Source organism: Onthophagus taurus, chromosome 7, assembly GCF_036711975.1.
Source record: "Onthophagus taurus isolate NC chromosome 7, IU_Otau_3.0, whole genome shotgun sequence".
Lineage (NCBI taxonomy): Eukaryota > Metazoa > Arthropoda > Insecta > Coleoptera > Scarabaeidae > Onthophagus > Onthophagus taurus.
This window is the reverse complement of record NC_091972.1, coordinates 21,947,785-21,966,412: the sequence shown is the minus strand read 5'-3', so window position 1 is coordinate 21,966,412 and position 18,628 is coordinate 21,947,785.

Here is an 18,628-nt window from a genome sequence, read left to right as displayed (position 1 = left end):
TGTAAATAGGGAGCGTCTGAAGTGTGTAATTACCGATCGGCGTTAACGGAGGCTTAAAAGTTCTTGACGAAACCCGTTAATAAACTCGTTACAGTTTTTCTTCCTTGACATAGAAAAATTTACTTCTAGTAGCTGGGTTAATTACATTATGTACAGATTATGTATAAATTAGATGAATAATCACTTAATATATGAACGAAATTATCGCGTCATCTAGGAATGTAATAGTTGCGTGTAAATTCCGTCCACGGGTACCGAGAAGGCTATTTAAATGTTTATATTCAACTCAACCATGCACCACAATATGGAATAATGAATATTCTCTTCATTGAATATTCGAGTTCGTTAGAGAATACGCAGTCAGTTATACATGAATTGTTGCATATGAATGTAGAACGCAATCTAGCAAATTTTACCATGTTGACGGACGTATCATGATAATTGGTTTAAGAAAAGTTAAATGATATTCTCTTTAAAATTTACAACTTTATCGCAATATAATTTTCATAAAATTCATAAATCTTATTAAGTATAAATCAAGTGGTAAATCTTAAATTACGAATATTTTACACCAAACCCCACAAACGTTATCCAATTAGGTGTTGTGCTCTCGCCTTTAACCCGAATTACCGTTGCTTTTGGCGACCCAGTTTCATTTAAGGCATAAACTCTATTTAGGAATACCAGGAAAGCAGGCGATCGCGATTTTATCTTAATTAGATTGAAATATGAGAAGCAATTAATCTAGTAATTGGATTCGGCTGTCAATGGTTACATTTATCATTTGTGAATAGGGACCTCGAAATCCAACACACCCACACGTAATCATTCGACGGGGTTTTGTTTGAATTGTAGGATAGGTTTTCGGCGATTTTTTCCTCGAACAAATTTCGTGATTCGGTCAGTCGAGTTCGACTTGATAAGACCAATAATACTCCCTCAAGCGTATAATTCCCGGGGGTAGTAGCCTCAAATAACTAACACTTTATTGGCTCATAAATCTGGCGTAATTCGATTTTAATGTTACGTTGTGCGTTTAGTCGATATTAAAATTCCATACTTTTATTTATTCAAAGCCGCGCGCTTCTGTAATTCTTTCCGCAAATTACGGAATCATAAAGCTACGAGGTACGCCCATTTACTGCTCTATTAGACTGCGTTCTACGTGATTTACACCAACAATATTAAGAGGCTACTTTACCATACAGCTCGGCAAATTACAAAAAACATACATTATTTATGAAAATATTTGGATGAAATTTTGTACATAGCTTCTTCTAACAATTCTACATAACGCATGGTGAAAATTTTTAAAGTTTTCCAAAAAAAGGGGTTTTTTTCCTCAATATTATACAATTTGGTCGTTCTTTTTTAGCTTGCATGATAGTATACTTGAAAATAGTAATATTTTTCAAATCAATTTTTTCAAAATTTTTAGTTATAAAGGAATAGTTTGTAATTTGCTAAAATTGCAAAAAGGTAGCGTAAAAATGAATATTTTCCGTCAAGATTCCCACGAAGTATTACCACCGCGTTAGTCCCGCCTCTTGCCGACTGAGCGGCGCTTACATCGACTCTCTTCATCGAAGCTCCTTGTTTTATCTATTACTTTTTAATGTGGTAGAGAAAATAATCATTTCCAAAAGTACGTTTTGAACTTTATTTTCCGTGATTTTCTACTAATGATTGTGTAATTTAACAAAATTTTTGAATTTATAGTCAATAGTTGTTATTTTATTGTGTACTATAGTGTTAGTTTAATTTAGTTTGTGTAAAGTTTTTATAAACAATGGGTAAGTATGTTCATCTAAAAAACTACCCCTTAGCATTTAAAGATATTCTCGAAAAAGGAGTAATAGACGGTAATAATTTACGATATAAATTTTTATACAATCTAAAATTTCATATTTTATAGTCCGAGATTCAATTGAAAAATGTATTCATTCAGAAAGGTAAGTTAAATTTTATTAATTTTATTGTATAAACTGTGGCACACATAAAAAGGACTTATTTAAAAAGAATAAACCATCACAGTAAAAATTAAAACGATACATTATTTGAAGCGATACCATAAGATAAATAATACAAATGATGCAGAACCAAATACTGATGGTGGAGAATAATTCATTCAACTGCAACAAAACTCGCATTAAATTTATTAATGAGTCAAAAGCAGGGCTTAGCAGCTCATTTCTTTTATGTTTTATGTGCGGGATAAAAAAGAAGCTTACACTGAAGAAAGCAAAGAGTCTATTGAGATAAACTCTTCTGTTATCTGTCGGTACCGGATATACACAGGCTGAAGAATTATTGTTATGTGTTTGTTATTTATGTTAACAAAAACATTCCAAAAATATCAAGAAACCGCAAGTGACATGGCATAGCAGTTTATGAAGAACGCAGGTAAAGAAGAATTAATTTAGTTACAGCTTCAGGAAAAGTAAATAAAGACTGAATAAAGACTGTAAACGCTAAACGCTCGAACAACATCAATTACGATGCATCATCCGGAGTGGTACTGCTATAAAATAATTGTATACAATAAAATAAAATACTCGTGTATACAGAGTAATTCAGGTAGGTAGCGAAAGCCGATCAGGGTAATGATAGCAATTCGGTTATAATTTATGAGTGACATTTCACACGAAGAATATAAAAGAAAGAAGAATTTATTGGAAACTTGCAAGATGGATGCATTAACAGAAATAAAATACAAATTCTTACCAGAAGCTAAAGTACCAATCAGATATGGATCCAAGAAAGGTATCTGTGCCTAACTGCATCGAGATTTGGTGATGTATGTAGGATGAGAAATGACACGTCTTGCTTAAATAAAGTTAAATCAATCTTGTACTCGAAATTTGCTAGAAATAATAACACTAAACATGGCCAAGACTATGAATGGCTTGCATTAAAAAAATTTGAGCTCTTGAGCTCTATTCATCCGTAGGATGTATGGATTCTTAGTTGCAAGTCCAAATGAAACAATAAAAAACGAAAATGCCATCGTCGAGGTGAAGTGTCCAGCGAATTTCAAGAGCTTGCATCTATTCAACGATGGCAAATTAAAATTTTCTAAAGATTTTTCTAGTCAGGGCTGTTTTATTTATTACACTATTAGCCATATTTTGTATACTTCAATCATTATTTAATATTATTATTAATTAGGTATTACATATTATTTCATTTACTTATACAAGGTGATGCAGACCATGCAGTCCATTTTTTAAACAGAAATATTAAAAAAGTTCGAATGAAAAGTAATAATATTCATAAAGGAACCACATTTATTCAGCTATTTTTTCTTTAATTTTTGTAACTACCTGTGTTTTCAAATAAAATTACTTACACGGTTACTCTGAGACACCTGTATATCAAACGAACGCATAATAATACAACAAAGATATAATTTATAAATGTTGTACCGAACTTTTCACATTCCCTGTATTGCAAATATATCTATTTTAATATAAAATGAAGTTATAAATGTTATTTTCGTTTCAAAATGATATAAATGTTTTATTGTTGTGAACCAAAATACTTAAAAAAACAAACGTAGTAAAAAGGTGGGCTACGACTACGATTATTAATAAAAAATCAAAATAATAAATAAATTGGAAAGTCAATAAAAAGATTGATTGTAATTCGTAATTAAGAAAAATTGTTAATAAACAATAATATTTAGAAGAAGTCGTTTAATTTCTTCATTAACAACATCGACGAGAAAAAGAATCGTAATAAAATAAACACGATGTTTTTTTAATCTATAAAGGGTCGGGCCTAGTAGAAAATAAACTCCGCCTCGTTGCTTCCGAACGTCCGTCGTCTGCGCCCCTCAGAAACTGACCGACCTGGTAAAGTGGGCTCTTAAAGGTTGAATTTACGCTGCAAATTTAACTGCCTGTATACGCGCATAAGCTCATAATAAAAGTTTCCAACTTTATGATCGAACATGTGAACCAATAACAAATAAATATCAAAGCTATGTACAAATACGAATATGTTTTTAACAATATTATTGACATCGGGTATTAATATTATATTTACATAGGTATTAGAAGAGATCAAGACCAGTGTATATTATCAGAGTGTAGCTTAAAGTTGTAGATTTCGGTCACGGAAGGTATTCTACAAATGAGATGAGTTTTTTGATAACAAGTAAAGTCAATCAATCAGAAGGGTCGTTGTTAATGGGAGAGCCTGCATATTTGATTGTTATAGATATAAAATATAAATTTTAAAAAATCGTGTCAATAATATAGCAAATTGATGAAGATTTATTGTGCCATAAGTATTTTTTTATTTTCCAGTAACTTCGTTATTACGATTTTTTAAATGCAGCTTAGTATGTTTGATTATTCTAAACGTTAAGAAAAGATATTAAAGAAGTAGTATCTCAAGAACTAATTGAGATATCATCATGAAATAAAAACCAATTTAAACCAAATTTACTTAGTATTTTGAAGATGGTTTTTTAGTCTTCAAATTGCAAATATATGAATCTATGAATTCAACACCTTGTATAACCATAAACATTAATTTTGGGGTAATGTTATATTCCTTCTTCTGCGTAACTGACCGTCAAGACAAATTTGCCAAGCTATATATCACTTAAAGGTCCAGTAAAAAAGTCGCTATAAATTTTTTTTATTGTAAACAAATTATTGAAAGTGATTCATCATGAGTAGTTCTACAGCCCTATAGAGGGGTCTCAACTTTCTTTAGCATTGTCCGCCATCCTTCCCGGCCTCTTGCAAGAATCCTCCAGTTAGCTGCACCAATCTTTCCCGTATCCTCGGATACCATACATTTTCCGCAAGATATTTCAAATGTTGCTAGTAGCGTCTTATCTAATTTTGTTCATCGGTACAATTAGGGTTTTAAAAATTTTGATCTTTGCAATTCGTGATAGGTTCAATTTACGCAGATATTTTGACAGTCTTTAGTAACAGCGCTTAGCAAGCGTAATGCGTCTCTTTATTTCTTTACTGACATCATTTATTTATTAATTTATTACATATTCGGGATGCATACAGGGGGAATATCCCCAACAAAACATCCTCATAATATCGAAAATTAATATAAAAATTGTGACTTAAACTAAAACGAATGCAATAATAAAGCGATACGATAGTTAGTATACATTCTCTAAAAGAGCGTAAAGAAACGTCAAAGAGAGATACATGATTGAAGCTTTGGTTATAAGAATTAAGAATTCAAACTAATGCGGAGTTTTGATAAAGGTTGGTGTTAGATACGTTAAGATGAAATGTGGCGTGGTAACGTGTAAGCCGTTGTAGTATATACGTCGAAGCTCAACTCAGGCAGAAGATCGGAAGTATTCAGCATGCCATTAACAGATTTGAAAAAGAAGATCAAGTCAGAAACAACTCGACGTTGCTGCAAAGACAATAAGTTAAAAACTACGCAAGTCCTATCGTAATCGCTGTAAGAATGATGAAATTTATATGCCAAATAGCTTCAAAACTATCACGATACACTCCATATTCATCCAATTCACTCCTGGGGTTCCATATTACAGAACCATAACATAGCACACTGTTGACAAATGCTAAGTAAAGACTTTTTATACACAAAAAATTCGTGAAATTCTGACTGATTCTGATAACAAATCCAAACTCATTTGGATTGATAATTCAATATGATGATGAAATCGCAATTTGGAATTCAATATAAGCCAAGATCTTTTACTTTATCTGTGGACCGAATAGCAGTACCTACCGTTAAAGTTGTAAGGAAAGTTGAGAGGATAACGTTTCCAAGTAACTGTAATTTTTTGGAATTTATCATAATTTACTCCGGTTTATCAAGGCTCCAACGTATACGAACTCTTCCACTACTTCGATGTTGTACTCTCCAATTGTGATCTTTTGACCCGCGTCTCTTTTGCGGCATCCATAAACTTCGTCTTGTCCGCATTTATTTATAGTCCCATATTCCTTGCAGCGTTTTCGAGATTTACAAAGTTTGCTTTCACCTTTCTAACCGTTTTAGATATCAGATCTATATCGTCTACGTGCCAGTGTTTGTGATGATTTATTAAAAATAGTGCTTCTAGTATCTAGTTCCGCGTCTCGTATTACTTTTTCCAGTGCTTTACACACACTTTTAACTTTGTGTTTTTGTCAATTCAATTAGGTGTTTTGGAATATGTACATAATTCATTTATGGCCTGATACAGCTTTGGTCTTAATATGCTATCATATGCCACCGTAATTAATTAAAAGGTGAACCGTGTCGATGTTATACTCATACCATTTTGCAAGCATCTGACGTAATACAAATATAATAATATGGGCTGCTGTTGATCGACCTGCTCGAAATTCGCATTGGTATTGTTCAACTCTGGGTTCCGTATACGTCCTTATGCAAGTTGTTAAGATGTGCGACAGTATTTTGTAGGCAGTGTTTAGTAATGTGGCCGCTCGATAATTACTGCATTTGAATCGACCACCTTTTTTATGTAAGGGGCATATGACTCCGACATTTCACTCTACCGGAATCTGTTTTTCACGCAAAATTTTTAGGATGATTTGCAGCATGACTTCCCCTAATCTTTGCCCACCGACTTTAGAGAGTTTGCTGTAATAGCATCTCTTCCCGAAGCTTTATGATTCTTTACCTTTTTTATGGCATTTCGTATTTTGTACAAATTTGGCATTTCTACTGGGTCATTATGTTGTATTTCTAGTTCTTCTTCTTAGTCATCAGAGCGCAACAGTTCGGAGAAGAGTTCCACCCATCTATTGAGGATCTCCTTCTTGTTGGTACGAATTTGTTTGTGCTTGCTCTTACATATGTTGACTATCGGTTTAATATCCTGTCTTATATCGTGGACACTTTGGTAGAACTTTCTCGCTTCTGACTGTTTTTTGAGTAGTTCTATTTCGTCCAATATTCTCTCCTCGCCTACTCTTCTTTTTCTTCTATGTATATTCTTTTCCTCTCTTCTAAGATTTCTGTGCGTCTCCTCTGCATCTTTTGTTTTCCGCTGTTGTCTGGTAGCTTTACTCTTTTTGTCCATCACCTCTTGGAATTCTTCATCAAACCAGTCGTTTCGTGGTGTTTTATGGTCATAACCCAAGATTTCTTTCGGCTGTTTGTTTTATAACCTCGTTATCAATATAATTCTGGTATGCAATCAATATTTTGCCTATTTCCTCTTCCTATTAAAAGTGATTGCCTAATTAAAATTCTCAAAAGATACACTCCTAATTCATTGCTAGCACTATATACTTTTTTCTCCAATTCATTATAAGAAAATGAATTCATTGACATTCGTATTTGTTCGTCAGAAGCATATTCAATATTTTTGCTACAATAGATTTCATGTTATGAAACAATAATAAATTTTCAACACGCCACAAATTTGTTCAGCTCGCTTTAATAACTTGTCAAACGTAACGTTTGTGCTCAGTTAAATTTCGAATGAGGATTGAGGACTTTACAAATTTCAATGTGTTTGTTTTTCTTTGATTAAAAACCGTAACACGGAATGTTTATTGTGCTTCAATTAAATTGTTATTAAAGTTATTTAGGCAGTAAATTCTGTTAGAAGGTTGATGTTGGTCTAGCAGTTCGATTAAAATGAATTCTCTGATACGAATTTTTACTGCCCATGATTTTCGTATTGTGAAATTCAAATAGGCAGTTTTCACAGTATATAACAAAAAAAACATCCATAAGAAATCAAACAGGAATCTTATGTATTTCTGAAATTTTTTCGAACGATAAAAGTGGATATGCGATAAAAGCCTCAGTGAAACGGCCGTTTATGATATTCATGCGATCGTATCCGGGGTGCGGAACCTTTACGGAGAGCCAATATTTACAGGCAATATTTACCGTTCGCTCGCATCTAGCTCGGTTTTAATAGCCACTATATCTCCAGCGCTATTCGCGCAAGCTTTTTTGACGTCGTTATTGAGACCCCCATATTGAAATAATGTGAATTGAATGGATGATGGGCAATTGAGTTTGTAGATCTCTTTGGTTTCCAGTTTATTTTTACTTTTATAGTTAAAAGTAGTTTCAATTCCTTAGTACTTAACACCGAAAGGTTTATAACTAGCAGATTATTAAGGCGAAACAACCGCGAGTGCTTCAGTTCAAATGAGATGCAAATTGCATAGCATGCCTCGGATGGATTCAATTTCTCTGAAAGTTGTTTGCATGTCACCGTTTGCCTCGGTACTTCTCGTAGACTGCGCGCTTGCTCGCCCAACTGTCATCGTTTCCATCATTAAAGGCGAACATTTATTGAAGATAATAAGACGCCGCTTCCGCATTCTTAAAATTGACGACAATTTCTTAATTAGTCTGTCAACAAGCGAGGCCTATTAAAATTACATTAAGCCTTACACAAGAGATCTGCGGTTTACCAAGCAATTTTTAGAGCATACGAGGTTTTATACAATGGGAACGCATTCAACTACGTGCCATTTGTTTTAACCTCTGGGGAATCAAGCTTTTAAGCAGATTAGATTGCCCCAGTGAATTTGTAGGGTGACTATTTTTATGATGTCAATGGACGAAGCAAAATAAAACCATGACATTAAAAATCAATACATGCAAAACCAAAATTACGTAGGCGTACTTTTCAACATGATTTTATTATGAGACAATAATAAGACCCTTAACCCAAAACGAAACAAAAAGTTTTTCGAGAAAGACGGGGTGAGCGAGTGACATTTCTGCACTTCTACCCATTCCCTAAGAGTTTCCAAGTTAGCTTCGATATATTTAATTAGTTAGAACTTTGGAACTTTAAGAGGTATTTTCTCACTCAGTTCCGTCGATGTGGAGTAATATCTCGAACCATTTTCATATGCAGGGCCAAGATAGAAATTTGAATTGGGGAAAAGGGGTTTAATCTGTCACCAGGTTGTCCGTAATGTCCACCGTGTTTCGTTGTTTTTTTTTGTTGAAACGGCCGTAACGACGACCCTTCGATTCGATTCGTATTACATTACGGATATTAATCAGAATTGGATCGACGTGGGCTGACGAGAGCTGTGCAGTAATTTATGGTGGAACGTTACCAGTGTCGGATCGCATATGTTATCCGCCCGTCAAATATTACCTTTTGTGTTTGACAATAAACAATAACGGAACTGGTAATTGCAGGCGCGAATAACATAATCAATCAGGACCGTCAATGACAACGCGATCGGCTCGGCAATATTGGAAATATTTAATTGAGCATGTTAAATTATTGATGCTTTCCTGAAACACTAAGTAACTAATCCATTGGATTTATATGAATTACTACTTTAGTTATTAAAATTTTTGTGTAGGTTAAAATCATCTCACCCTGTGTAATTTTCTCATTTCAATACCATTATTTTCGGTATGACCGATTAACGCGACCGCCTGCTGTACAGTATGCTGCTGGGGCAAACAAAGGCATCCATTGTTGTCCCGGATCACCGAATCTTAACCGGGTCGTCGTATTTACGAACCTATTCATCGCTGGGTTAATAATTGGAGAACGTACACCTACATTTCATTCCCAGATGGTGCCTGCATAGATGGCGGTGCACTTGACGTTTTCCCTCTCAATTTGAGCTTCTACTCCCAAATGACACAAAGCTCTACACTAGGAACTTGCGGTCCAAGCTGAAGAATTTTCATTTATTATAAAATATGTAGAACGGTGATTATAGATTGAATAATATTTTATAGGTAGGGATGGAAATATGACGCCCAATTCTAGCTCAAAAATCAATAATTAATTAACCTGCATTGGAAGGAGAGTTAATTGAATAAATAGGTAAAATTGGTAAATTGGTTTCCACACTATCTTATTTGACAGATTTAAATTGCATCCAAATTTAAAAAAGAAAACGCTGGATAAAAACATTATTAACATTGCAACTGCAATAGATGAATTGTTTACATTAGATAAATCATTATTATGAGTTTATTCGAACAATAGATTAGTTTTATTTGGTGTTGATGGTTTCAACAAACGATTAATATTCATAAATGTTAGTTTATGTAGAGTGGTGATGCATAAAATATTGATTAACGAAAAACTTCTATTTATTTAATAGTGTTTTAGTCGTTTTTAGTTATAGTCAAATTCTGTTAGAAAAAAAAATAATTACCGACTCTCATGAGCAGAATTCACTCTACGTCAAGACTGTAACTTTCACTAATGATGAGAACATTACTGGGGAACAATTACACCAGAATGGGGCCGTTACATTTTTTTTTCTTGGCTTATTCGATAGTTTAACAAAATTGAAGACTTCTATAATTTAGGTCCGCACAGCTACACCCCCTTTCAAGATATCAGCATTTTGATACAACTATCTTTATCTACTATTTATGTACTAATTTTGTACTACATTAAAAATTTTTGTACTAATCATTCTGTTATTTTTTTATATATGTCAAAGTGGGGGGTGTAGCTGAACGTCCAGTTACACCCCCCCTCCATATACAACCCCCCTTTCAAGATATCAGCATTTTGATGGTGCCATAATCTTGTACTATTTATATGCTAATTTTCTGCTACATTAAAAATTTTTGTGCTAATCATATAGTACGTTTTTTATATATATCAAAGTTGGTGGTGTAGCTGGACGTTCAGTTACACCCCCCTTTTAAGATATCAACATTTTGATGGTGCCATCAATTAGTGCTATTAATGTACTAATTCTGTACTACATTAAAATTTTTGGTACTAATCATTCAGTATTTATTTTATATATATTGTACATACAGGTGCCTCACTTAACTGGTTCGTTAGAACTTTTTTAGGTTCCACTATTCGTACAGTTTTAAAATTTTGATGGGTTCTTTATTCGGAACTTTCGATTTAAAATATTTTCGAGATGGCTGTCACTTCCGGTCTACCGGAAGTAGACTTAAACTTCGTTAATTTAATTGGAATGCTATCGTTTTTATTACACCTTTTAATTGTACGTCAAAAAATATGTTGACTTTCATAAAAGTTATTGATACCGAGTATTACAGAGTATAAGATACTCTGATAAAACAAATGACAATCTATTTGACAATATCTGAAGAGTAATCGTGCCAATCTAGATCTCTTTTGAATGAACGTTGGCTGAGATATGGGGTTTTAAAGAGCATGGTGAAATTTACCAAGAAGAACTAAAAATCAAAATAACTCGGAAACGAAAAACGCTAGGTATCAATAACTTTTATGAAAGTCAACATATTTTTTTACGTACAATTAAAAGGTGTAATAAAAACTATAGCATTCCATTTCAAATAACGAATTTTAAGTCTACCGGAAGTAACAGCCATCTTGAAAATATTTTAGATCGAAAGTTCCGAATAAACAACCCATGCTACCAAAATTTTAAACCTGTACGAATAGTAAAATCTAATAAAGTTCTAACGAACCAGTTACGTGAGACACCTGCATGTATTACATATATAAAATAAACACTAAATGATTAGTACCAAAAATTTTAATGTAGTACAAAATTAGTACATAAATAGCACAAAATTATGGCACTATCAAAACGCTGATATCTTAAAAGGGGGGTGTAACTGTACCTCCAGCTACACCCTCCACTTTAATATACATAAAAAATATACTAAATGATGAGTACAAAAATTTTTAATGTAGTACAACATTAGTACATAAATAGTACATAATTATAGTAGTATCAAAGTGCTGATATCTTGAAAGGGGGGTGTAGCTGTACGGACCTCTATAATTTTTTATTTTTCAAACTAGGCTTTAGTTTTTCCAAAAAAAAATAATGAAAATTTGAAAAATTTTGGAGACGTCACCGTCGTTTCGCACGCGGTTTTTTGAAGTAAAAATCAATAAAAGGTGCATGAGCGAGATGCCATGAGAATCTTATTTGCTAGAACAAGAGATCTGAACCATGCATGTTTGTGTCTTTTTGATCTGTCGCGACAATTTCGTGAACATCACCAAAGCTTTTATAGAGGGGATTTTGAATTTGAATATTAATTATTTCAAAAATTAAACAATATTAGGATCTGAAAATGTTATCAATCCTTCTATTTTTACATACTTTATCGATTTTTTGAAAGACGATCTTTTTATTCGGTTGAGTGTAATGGCCCCATTATAGAGACCTAACGGTTATTGCAAGTTAATGAACACCTCGGCTATGACATAGTAACGTCAAAGGAAAGATCGATGCCAATTCAAGTTGGAGGATGAGTGTAGGAACAGCGATCTAACCTCGTAAAAATAATTTTAATTTGCATTTGCGAGTTAGAACCTTGCTATATATGATCAATGTAGTCGAACAGTCCAAGAGGTACCTTGATAGATGCTGTACCTTATTCGGGAGATAAGTTAGAAAAGTAAACGTACCATAAATAAAAACGATTACACGCTGAATTTGTCTGGAAATAAAGAAAGACATACAGGGTGTCCCACCTAAGTTGCCTCGGTCCATAGCCGAATTATGATTGAGTTTTTCGAAAACTGTTTCAGATAAAAGTTGAATCAAACCATATTGTACATATTGTAAAATTAGTTTCAGTAATGGCGGACTTCCGCTTCTACCGGAAATGGATATCAACTTTGTTATTTTAAATGGAACATTCTGTATGTTATTGCATTTTTGGATTCCTCGTGAAATTTTAATGGTACTTTGTTAAGGATAGCTTAGGTCTAACAGGTATCGTTTTTGAATTATATGACGATTTTCGAAAAAAATGGCATTTGCAGCGTCTTATAAATTTGGTAATATTGCCGAAACTGTGAAAGCTAGAAAGATTTGGTTTTCTGTTTTGGATGAACAATAAAAGAACACACGTTTGCTAATAGAAAATTATGCATTTATATTACGGAATTCTTAAGTAGGGATCTGTAATTTTCGAACTTTTTAATCATGGATAACTTATTTTTTTTAAATGGAACAATATACAAATTTTTGCATAACTGGATGTAAAATTTAATTTCCTTTCAGTTTTATACAGGTATCATGGTGTCTATCTTCAACGGTTTTGGATATATTTCCGATTTTTCAGTTTTTTACGATAGATATGTATTGTGAAGTAGGCTTAGGACTGGTAAAATGGAAGGTGGTTGACGCTTTGCAATACTATTAAAAATTAAAGTAGGCTTGGAAAACAAATTAGGTAAACTGTCATTACTGTTCCACGCATTAGAACTGTCATTAGTGTTCTACGCATTAGAACTGGTTTTCAAAGTATTATTTGTTATCATAATAATTAAAAATGTCACTTACGCGGAAAGAATTAGTCGATATGGTTTTCGTCCTCGGCGAATGTAACAAAAACGCACAACAATATTCAGATAGGAGGCATCCAAATAGGAGGGCATTTCTGTCCTTACTGGAAAGATTTACAAATACTGGATCCGTAAAACGTACTAAGCGCAACCGTAATAACTCCGTACTTACAGATGAAAACCAGTTGCACGTATTGTTAGCTGTGCAAGAAAATGCAGAATCTAGTGTGCGTGAAATAAATAGGAGGACAAACATCAGTAAATCTTCGGTACACAGGATTTTAAGAAAACATAATTATTATCCGTATCGAATCCAGTTGCACCAGGAAATTACTGAAGGCGATTTCGAAAGCAGGCTGTTATTCTGTTAGTGGGCAATTGAAAGAACTAATCTTGATGCGAATTTTTTCGGACAGGTGATGTTTTCGGATGAAGCTACCTTTCACAAAAATGGGTTTGTTAATCGTCACAATTGTCATTATTATGATACAACAAACCCCCATCGATTCCTTGCAACGCATAGCCAGTACAGATGGTCCGTGTGGGCAGGTGTCATGGAACGCATATCATAGGCCCTTTCTTTCATAATCAACGTTTGACGGGTAGGATTTATTTAGAATTTTTAGAAAATAGTTTGGGCGTTCTGTTGGAAAATATTCCACTAGCTATTCGTCAGTGGATGTGGTTCCAACACGATGGTGCTCCACCGCACAATACCGCCCAAGTACGTCGGTATTTGGATGTGTCCTTTCCAGACCGCTGGATAGGACGAGGAGGACCTGTTAGATGGCCTCCGAGATCGCCAGATCTTACCACTTGCGATTTCTTTTTATGGGGTTTCATTAAAAGCAAGGTTTATGAGACATCACTCCTGACGATATGCGTCAAGGTATTGTAAGAGCTTTTCAAGAAATCACACCAGAAATGCTCAGAACTGTTCAAAACTCCTTACAAAAACGATTTCTATTATGTAGTGAACAAAACGGACAACATTTTGAACATTTGATGCCATAGTGTTTCTTTATTTGTGTTTTGTTTCCAGTGGTCTTGTTGTGTTTTGTTGGCCACTTTTTAAGCATGCCAGTAATATTTCTGCCAGTCCCAAGCCTGGTAAAATGCGAGGGGAAGGTGGCCGGCGCTGCGAAATAAGTATCTATCGTTAAAAACTGAAAAATCGGGAATATCTCCAAAACCGTTGAAGATAGACACCATGATACCTGTATAAAACTGAAAGGAAATTAAATTTTACATCCAGTTATGCAAAAACTGGTATATTGTTCCATTTAAAAAAATTAAGTTATCCATGATTAAAAAGTTTGAAAATTACAGATCCCTACTTAAGAACTCCGTAATATAAATGCATAATTTTCTATTAGCAAACGTGTGCTCTTTTATTGTTAACACAAAACAGAAAACCAAATCTTTCTAGCTTTCACAGTTTCGGCAATATCCAAATTTAGCCAAATTTATAAGACGTTGCAAATGTCATTTTTTTCGAAAATCGTCATATAATTCAAAAACGATACCAGTTAGACCTAAGCTATCCTTAACAAAGTACCATTAAAATTTCACGAGGAATCCAAAAATGCAATAACATACAGAATGTTCCATTTAAAATAACAAAGTTGATATCCATTTCCGGTAGAAGCGGAAGTCCGCCATTACTGAAACTAATTTTAAAATATGTACAATATGATTCGATTCAACTTTTGTTTGAAACATTTTTTGAAAAACTGAATCATAATTCGGCTATGGACCTAGGCAACTTAGGTGGGACACCTGTATATGTATATACAGGTGTATCTGAATGACTGCAACAAACTTCAAGGGGTGATTCTTTAGTGAATTTTAAGGGTACTTTGATATATGAACTATGGGCGACTTCGGCTCCCTTCAGGAGCTACACCCCTCCAAAAATGGCGGAAAATTTTGGTTTATTTTTTTTTTCTCAAAAACCATAAACGCCACGAAAATGAAATTTGGGGAATATGTTTAACTCATAATAGGGCACGTTTTGACCCTATTTGTACTTTCAATCTACCCTTCTAAACTACTAAACGTAACCACCCCCGTTCAATTTATGCCTAGATTTTTTGTATGAAGATGATAAATACATTGGAAAAATTTCAGTTAGATAGATAAAACTATTCTAAAACTTTTTTGTCTCTCTGATGTTCTTCGAAAAATTAATAATTTCTGAGAAAAAAAATAATTAAGCAAACACTAACTGTTAAGCTGTAGGGTTGTTAATCGAAAGTTGGAATGAATTTTTAATGAAAAAATCTTAGTAGGCTTTGCAATCTTTGTCAGAAATATTTTTGACGTTCAAATATCAGTGGTTTTCGTACTATTATTATTGTTTTATTTTAAATTTTGAAACGTCGAGTGAACGAGCGTAAATGCGATAGAACTTTATTTAAAAATTAATTTGAAAAACAATAATGCACACTGTAGTAAGAAAAACACTGACATTTAAACGTCAAAAATATTTCTGACAAAGATTATAGAGCCCACTAAGATTTTTTTATTAAAAATTCATTCCAACTTTTGATCGACAACCCCGATGTTTAATGTGCAGTATTTGCTTTATTATTTTTTTTCTCAAAAATTTGTCGTTTTTGGAAAAATTTTAGAGAGACAAAAAAGTTTTAGGATACTTTCATCTACCTAGGTAAAATTCTTTTAATGTATTTATCAACTGCATTAAAAAGATATTAGCAAAAATGTAAAGGGGGTGGTTACGTTTAGTAATTTAGAAGGGTAGGTTAAAAGTACAAATAGGATCAAAACGTGCCCTATTATGAGTTAAACATATTCCCCAAATTTCATTTTCCTAGCGTTTATGGTTTTTGAGAAAAAGAAATTAAACCAAAATTTTCCGCCATTTTTGGCGGGGTGTAGCTCCTTAAGGGAGCCGAAGTCGCCCATGGTTCATATATCAAAGTACCCTTAAAATTCACTAAAGAATCATCCCTTGAAGTTTGTTGCAGTCATTCAGATACACCCTGTATAGTTGGATTCGTGATAATTAAGAATCTATAATCAAGCTTTGGGATTTCATCCAGTATCTAGTAGATTATGTGTAATAAGAATAAAAGGGAAACTCCATAACACATCTTTTATGATATATAGGGCGATTTTTTGAGATATTTCAGAAACCAAAAGGAAATAGAAAATTTTCGAAATCAGGTCCACTTATATTTCAAGGGGGAAACGGTTTTACCTATGATTCAAACTTTTGACGTTTACCCCTGCGCTTCCACGAATACCTCCCCAAAAATTTTAAATGGAATGACCCATCGCGTAATATCTCAAATGAAATCTTATCTTATAAGGATTATGGTGATGTGTCACTTGAGCATTTTTTTTTATTTAGCATTGAGAAATGATCAATTTTCAAAGATCAATTTAAACATCTAAGTAAGCGTTGAAAATAACATTTTAACAAAACTAAAAAAAGAACATTCATAGGACTTGCTCAAAACGAGCACCATTGGCCACCATGCAGTAGTAAAGCCGGTTTTCAAATTGTTGCCTTACTTTCTGAAAAGTTTCTCGTGGAATGTTTCGGCTCTCGTTAATAATTTGTTGAAGCAAATGATTTATACATATGGGTTTAATCTTATAAACTATTGACTTTAAAAGGAAGAAGTCAGGACTTGTGAGGTCAGGTGATCGTGGATTCGGTGATCAGTTATAAATATTCGTAGCATAATGCGGTCGAGCAGGATGGTGCTGGAAGAACAATTGATGTTCGTCGAGTATTTGATTACCGTCTTCATCAAGCTGATTTTCCACTTCTTCAGTTATTAGAGGATCGATGATGTTCCCCAACATATTCAAGTAGACGTCAACATGTAGCGTTTCATTAATAAATATGGATCCAACTATTGAATCACCTAATATTCCTGCCCAAACATTAATCTTTTAAGGTCTCTGGGTATGTTCCTCTCTTGTCATATGGGGATTTTCGCCGCTCCAATATCGTACATTATGCTTGTTCACATGTCCATTTAAGTAAAAAGTGCACTCGTCACTGAAGCAAATGTTTTTTTACTAAATTTGCCATGATCATTTCGGTTATAGTTTCGCAAAATTCTGCAATATCTACATCTTGTAAGAGCGAAATTTATGTAGCTTTGACACTTTGCGTACCGACGAGTAAGAAAGTCTGGTGGATGCTGCAACCTGACGCAAAGAAGTGGTTGGCTCCATCGAAAAATTTCGAATTACTTCCATCTCTGCCAGTTCATCTATTACCATATTAGCATGCCTTTTCTTGTTCTCCACCGATTCAGTTGGTGAAGTTGACTAAACGGAAACAGCTAATGGGACAGTTTGTTAGACAAAACGCCAACGGCTTGCTTTCTTTTGTTTCCACTCCAAACTGATTAAAATTAGGTTTCGATAGCGCTTACCGTTCTCCTGAATTGGGAATGATAAACAGAAAATATACAATTCTCATAAAGAGATAAGTAGTAACGTAAAATATACATAATAAACGTGGTAGATACCGGAAACAAACGAGACCAACCGAACAGACTTAGCGTTGTCTGTAAGAGATGGTCTACTTCCAATAGCTTCTTGGAGTGTTGACTCTATAGCCAATTTCGCTCAATAACACATCCCAGGCATCCATATGTGAGTTATTATATCATCCTCAAATCATGGCAAACTGGCATCTTACTTATCAATGATGGCACAAATAAAAGAAAAAAAAATTGTTTAATTATTAATTACGTTCCACACAATTTAAGAAATAATAAAAAGTGTTGCTATCGAAGCGACATGCATGAATCTATGCGATTTTGCGGAGGAATATCAAATGTAGATGATATACAGGGAGGTACATTTAACTTGAGACACACAAACATCTCGAAAATGGTTAATTTAACATAAAAATTATCGAAATAAAAGTTTTTCTGTATGATTCTTATTTTGATGGTGATATGAAGGTCACGATTTAAAGGGCACCCTATGTTTTTGATTGCAATATCTGAATCTTACACCACAGAGTTCAACAAAACCAAAATACTAACAAGAACCGGGCATTATTTCCAAAGAATGGCAAGAGAGGCGATAGAGATTCATCGACATGGCCATAACATGAATAGTGAAGACAGCTGGGAACTCAGCTGCACATGGAAGATGCTAGTTAACTCAACGAAGCCTTCTCCGTCCGGATTTGACAAAAACACTTAGACAGTAATTTGTTATTAATTACCTTTTCATGAATTTATTGTCAAACTTTAACCGAATTTGTGACTTCGAACTTGTTTCTGAAGACATGAAATTTCGGATGCTATGTTGGTTGCAACATGAAACGTTAAACACTTTTCAAAAGACGTATAGCTTAACTCGAAAGTTTCTAGTTCTAGGTCTAGTGTT